The sequence below is a fragment of the Globicephala melas genome, chromosome 1, assembly GCF_963455315.2.
Source record: "Globicephala melas chromosome 1, mGloMel1.2, whole genome shotgun sequence".
Taxonomy (NCBI): Eukaryota; Metazoa; Chordata; class Mammalia; order Artiodactyla; family Delphinidae; genus Globicephala; species Globicephala melas.
In genome coordinates this window covers 129,063,085-129,069,324 of record NC_083314.1, presented here as the reverse complement: position 1 = coordinate 129,069,324, position 6,240 = coordinate 129,063,085, and positions in this window count along the sequence as shown.

Here is a 6,240-nt window from a genome sequence, read left to right as displayed (position 1 = left end):
ACACTCATTCTATATATATGCTAGATCTTACACATTATGTTTAATATTTGAATTATAAATATGGATATGACAGTTGATATTAGCTCAGTGGTTTAAAAATCCCTAATGAGGATCTGTACCTGTAAGTTCACCCTTCTGCAGTCTGTGATTAATACCATTTTGTACTTGACATTATAAAGCCATAAATATTCAGTAGAGTCAAATCCCTTTTAAAGAGAACATCAGACTAAAAAGAACTACAACAGAGGAGGCCTGCAGATGGCACTGCTGCCCATAAGTCATCCAAATCTAATTTACTAATAGTTTTTTTAAAAAATAAATATACAGTCATTTTAGGAATTATATAACACTGATTCCAAAAGTTAAACTTCCACCAACATCTGTGATTTATAAATTGCGTAATTCCTTCCAATTTATGATTTGATGTTGAAATTTAATTTTCTGTTTAATGAACTTAATAGCAATGCTTAATAGCCCTACAGCCTAGCAATAGGTGGAACATAAATCTGAGTGGAGGGGATACATGAATATTAAGCTGGGGAAGAGAAAGACATTTGGACTCTTTGCTTTAGCATAAAGTACTGCCTGACAAATCAGGTCACTTAATTGTGAGGAGACAGGTTGAAACTGCTAAATCTAAAGATGGATGCAGTCTTTAGAACTTCCAAGATATAAATCAGAAAGCTGATCAAAACCCCAAAATACAAAAGTCTAAGACACTGTACATAAGAAATAAGAATGTAGGTCTTTTCACTGTATTTTTAGCTTCACCATAAACTTTTAAGAAAAATTATTGCTAATCTCTAACCTTAGTCAATCATATAAGCTTTAGAAAAAAAGAGAGCCACTTTCTTTTGAGTTTTTGAGACACAGAATACTCCAAGATTTCACAGGGTTTTATGTGGTTGATAAGATTATAGGTGATTTAAACTTTTTCATTTCCAAATCACCTATAATGAACAGACATTACTTTTTAATAAATCAACAAATAATAAAGTAAAAAATAATCCCCAAACATCAATTCTCATAACCTCTCTCATAGTAACACAATCCCTTTTCTAGTTTGTTCGTTTTAATGCTAGGGATCCTTTGCAGTGAATATGAGGTGTTCTCCATAGAACCCCTCAGTGCACACTCATTCATTTCCCAGCTGTCAGGAATATTGGCTGCACTCCTCTTTAGGAACTGTGCTTGGCTGAAGGGAACTGCTTTACCCAAGGTTACACTTCCTCCCGAATCAACCCATATTCAGTGACTGGTTTACATGAAGGTACAAAGGCCCAGCTCCTTTTCTCTATTGTGGACAATTCTGAAGGCCCATCCCAGCTCCACAGCCTGTTCACTGGATCAGTTGAGGCCTCTGTTACAATTCTGTGGTAGTTCAACTTTTTCTTTTGCCCCATCCCCTGCAGCACTTTAAGTATTGCTCCTAAGTGTACCATCCAGTACACAAACATTTGTCTCAATATTATGGGTAACATGACCTTAGGCAGAACTAAGACTAGTCTTAGGACGCTGACTAAAATAGAATTTTGGATCTGGATCAATCAATGGCTGGCTTGTAATGAGGAGACTATCACTGGTGGTTGGTAGAGTACTGACAGTCCCTGCCAAAATTTTTATTAGTGGTGAATTGGCACCAATTCTCAGCCAAGAAAACAAATCTAAAACAATATCACTTAATTGTCTTCTGGTTTGCAGTTTTTTAAAAGAAGTCTATAATTCTTATTTTTGTTCCTCTGTATAAACTGCTTTTTCTCTGCTTTTAAGATTTTCCTCTTTATCACTAGTTTTCAGCAACTTGATTATGTGTGCCTTGTTGCAAATTTATGTTTTTTGGGGGGTGGTTACTTGAGCTTCTGTGGGTTTATGGTCTTTGTCACATTTAGAAAAACTTCAGCCATTATTTTTGGTCAATAACTTTTATGCCCTCCCTTTTTCTTTCTTCTCTCATTTCTCATTTTCTTCTCTCATAGACTCCAATCCACATGTTACTCGGTTATTTTCACATAGCTCACTGAGACTCTGTTCTTTGTCTTTTTCAGTTTTGTTTCCTTTGTACTTTATTTTGGGTAGTCCCTATTGCTGTTTTCAAGTTCATGAATCTTTTCTTCTGCTGTGTCTAATTGGCTCTTAATTTCATTCCATGTATTTTTCATTTGGGGTATTGTATTTTTAACCTCCAGAATTTCTCTTTGAATCTTTTTTATATCTTTCATTTCTATCACTATATTCCTGATTTTCTTTATATCCTAGCATATATTTATAATGTTTATAATAACTGTTAAAGTGTCTCTAATTTCATTATCTGTCACTTCTGGGTATGTTTCTATTGATCGCTTTTCCCCCTGGTTATGGATTATATATTTTTTTCTGTTTCCTTGTATGACTGGTAATTTTTGATTGGATGCTGGACATTGTGAGTTTTACACTGTTAAGTGCTGGATTTTGTTGTATTTCTTTAAAGTATTGAACTTTGTTCTGGCATACAGGAAGTTACTTGAGGAGCAATTTGAACATTTTCAGGCTGTTTTTAAGATTTATTAGGGTGAGTTTATAGCAGTTTTTATTCTAGGGCTAATTTGGCCTCACTACTGAAGCACAACTCTTCTGAAGATGCTACCCAATGTCCCAAGTATTAGAAGTTCTCTATATTTTGGCTGGTGGGAATATGAATTATTCCCAGATCCATGAGGTACAGAGATTGTTTGGTTTACTGCTTTCCAGTCCGTTCTCATTCCTTCCTTGGCTAGTTTTTTTTTTTTTTTTTTAGTACTCAACTGACTTACTTCACTGTGCTCCATGCCAATTAGTACTCAACAAAACCTTTAGACCACTGCAGATCTCTGAAGGTTTTTTTCTTTTCTTCTTCTTCTTTTCTTTTTTTTACTATCTCTCTCAGTCATCCTGAACTCTGATCTCTAGCTCCTTAATGCAGTGAGACACTGGGCTTTATTTTGGCTGCCCCTCCCTGCACTGTGGCCTGGCAACTGCCTGTAGGCAGTAATCTGGGGACAATCATAGGACTTACCTCCTTTGTTTTCCTTTTCTCAGGAATCAGTCTTTTATTACCTGTAGTTTGATGCCTAGAAACAGTTGTTGCATATACTTTGGTTTTCTACTTGCTTATGGAAGGATAAGTTAGAGACCAACTAATGATACAAAAATTGTTTTTACAATGAGCAAAAAGTCAAAACTACTTTCAAATGTCTTATACATTCTGTGTTCCCTCAGTACACATTTTGAGAGGTTTTCAGGAGAGTTAAAAACAGCTACTCTGTACATTTTTTCCCCCAGTTCTTAGAAAATAAGATTCTTAGTTAATACAAAAGCTAATTCTGAGATAACAAAAGATTCTTAGTTGCTATACTTTATTGTATTTAGAACTATTAAGTTTATTCCAGTGAACTGACTTTATTTCTTTAAATTTAGAGTTTAATATTAAAACCAGCAATCCTTTCTCTCCTAGAAGTTTCATTTCAACAATAACACCACATGCATATACATATACACATATGTGCTTTACCTTCAAAATCAAAAGGAGATATATCTTTGGGAGAGATACACAGGCTGTCAGGATATAAAATTCTGGATCTATTTTTAATTCTTCCAAAGATGGGGTAAAAAATATCGCCACTGATAGAATAGAAAAGAAAATATATTGTGAGATATGAGGACAGAGATTTGGAAGGGAAGGAGTTTTAATCAGCAGAAATCTTATTAAACTCATTATCAGAGGAAAGGACTTAGAAATTGAGCCTGGGCTTGCTAAGGTCAAGATTTAAATATATTGCTGCTTTAAATTATCTTAACAACCCAGTTAGGTAGATGTTATTATTCATATTTTATGGATGAGAAAACTCAGAATTTACATTTTCCAAGGACAGAAGCTAGTCAGTAGGAAATTCCTTGTATTGATACTTTCCACTACTGAGTGCTAGATAACTAGACAGTATATGAGAAGAGTGGATCACTAAATGACAACAATTAGCAGAAGCTGTTGGGAATGGTTGGTGGCAATAACTTCTGGGACCAGAACTACAATTCCCTGTGCATTGCCACAGATTTACTATTTCACACCCTCTCCCTTCAAACTTGCAATATCTTCCCCACCATGCTTTACTCTCAAGTGTTGACTCTGATTCTTATTTCCTGAGAAGGCAAAAGCAACTAGAAGATACTTTTTATAAGCACTCAACATCAAATCAACCCATCAATATTTGAAATTAAAGACTCTGCCCTTTTTTTCTGATACAACGGTATCTGTCCATCCTCTAGCCAAAGGTTAATAAGGCTTCTATTTGTGTAATGTGTCCTGTATGCTTTCACATATTCAAGGATATTGCTTCTGAAGATATTAATGCTTTCCTTCCTCATCAAATTTTCTCATTATATTAGACCAGGTATTTTCAACCAGTATGTACAATCAGAAGCTGTGTTTCATGACTAAAAAATAGTTTAATAAGACTCACCAGTTGTTCACAATTTTATTTTGGTTCCTTTCTGCTCAAAGCAATTGAGAGGACTGTATTTTTGCTAAGATCTCTTCTATTGTTATAATTCTAGGTATTTCTAGTATTAATTTCTAACATTTAATAGAGTGCCTATTCTATACTAGACACTGTGCTAAAAACTTCTCACAAATTATTCTATTTAATACTCACAACAATCCTAAGGAACAGGTACTATTATAATCTTTATTGTACAGATAAGAAAACTGGGATTTAGAGAAGTTAAATAACCTGTCTCAGGTTACACAGTAAACAGCACAGTAGGATTCAAATCTGACTTCAGAGTTCACATTATTAAAGTGTTACATCATGTATTTTGTAACCTCAATTGCATGCACATTAAGGGAGATCAAAATTTATATGTCTTTAAAATATTTATATATTTAATATCAATCAATAAATATAAAATTAAATTGTTATAAAACCCACAATAGTTTTTATCTCAATATGCAACATAATTCACACTATTACATACCTTTAACCAGAAAAACTTTTAGTATACAAACACCTTGGGAAGAATTGTAATTCGCTTCAATATTTTTATAGCTAAGGTTTCTGGGCAAAAGATATAGTTATTTTCTGTCCATATTTTTAATAAAAATATTAATTTCAGATGGAAAATTGTCATTTTACAGTACAACATTACACTGAAAAATCAAAACAGTCATTGAACAATAAGTGTCTATTACATCCCAGGCATTATGTATATCTTTACACTTACCAAATAGATATTAAATAATCTTCAGAAAAATGTGGAAGAATAGCTGCTTCAAGTTTGTACGCAGTTAGTCAAGCAGAAATTTGTAGAACCTTCTATTAAGATGAGAGGGATTTACACTTGGCATTTTCTTCCAATGAAATAATAAAGCCAGTGTGAAACCAGCTTGACATTTTATTTATGAAAAGTATTTAGGGCACTGATTCTCAAAGGTGGCTGAATATTGGAATCACCTAGAGAGTTTAAAAAATACTGAGGCCTATATGCCATCCCTTAAAATTTTGATTTACTCAGTATAAGGTAGGGCCTGAGCATGTATTATTTTAAAACTCTCCAGGTGATTCTATTATGCAACAATTTGAAAACACTAGCTTAGGAAATTGTTGCATAATTAAAAAGGTTAGTCTTCAGTTGAATGAATCCTCATGACTTGATTTCAGGGGGTGTATTGTTTTTTTAAGTATCTGGTAGGTATATCTCCCTTGATTAGGAAGCAAATACTTTAGGGAAGAGGTTTTCTGGTTTATTCGTCATTTTCTCTCCACATCTTGAAGAATGAAAGGCACATAGTAGTTGCTAAATAAATATCTTTTAAATGAACACGTGATTGCCTTATACTTCTTTCATATCGTTATATTCTAGTAGATTCATGAAGATAAGAATGCAAAAGATATTTATTGAAAAAATGAATGACTGAAGCAGTTAGGGTAAATGTTTAAGGCAAACCAAAGTCTTATAATATATATTCATATTTTAAAAACACATACATATATAAATAGATAAAAAGTAGCAAAAGAACATATGAGTGCAATATTTAGCAGTTGAAAATTAATTCATTGAATTTTCAAATATTCTTCACATTCTTACACTTAGAAACAAAAGTAATCCTAAATAACTAGTTCTTTAAGCTAACATCCATAAGCACATGCAGATAAGTTGTTTTTTTTTTTTAAAGAATTACAGCTTAATCTTGAAGAGCAAATGTCATTTTTCAAAATTCAAGTAAATGAA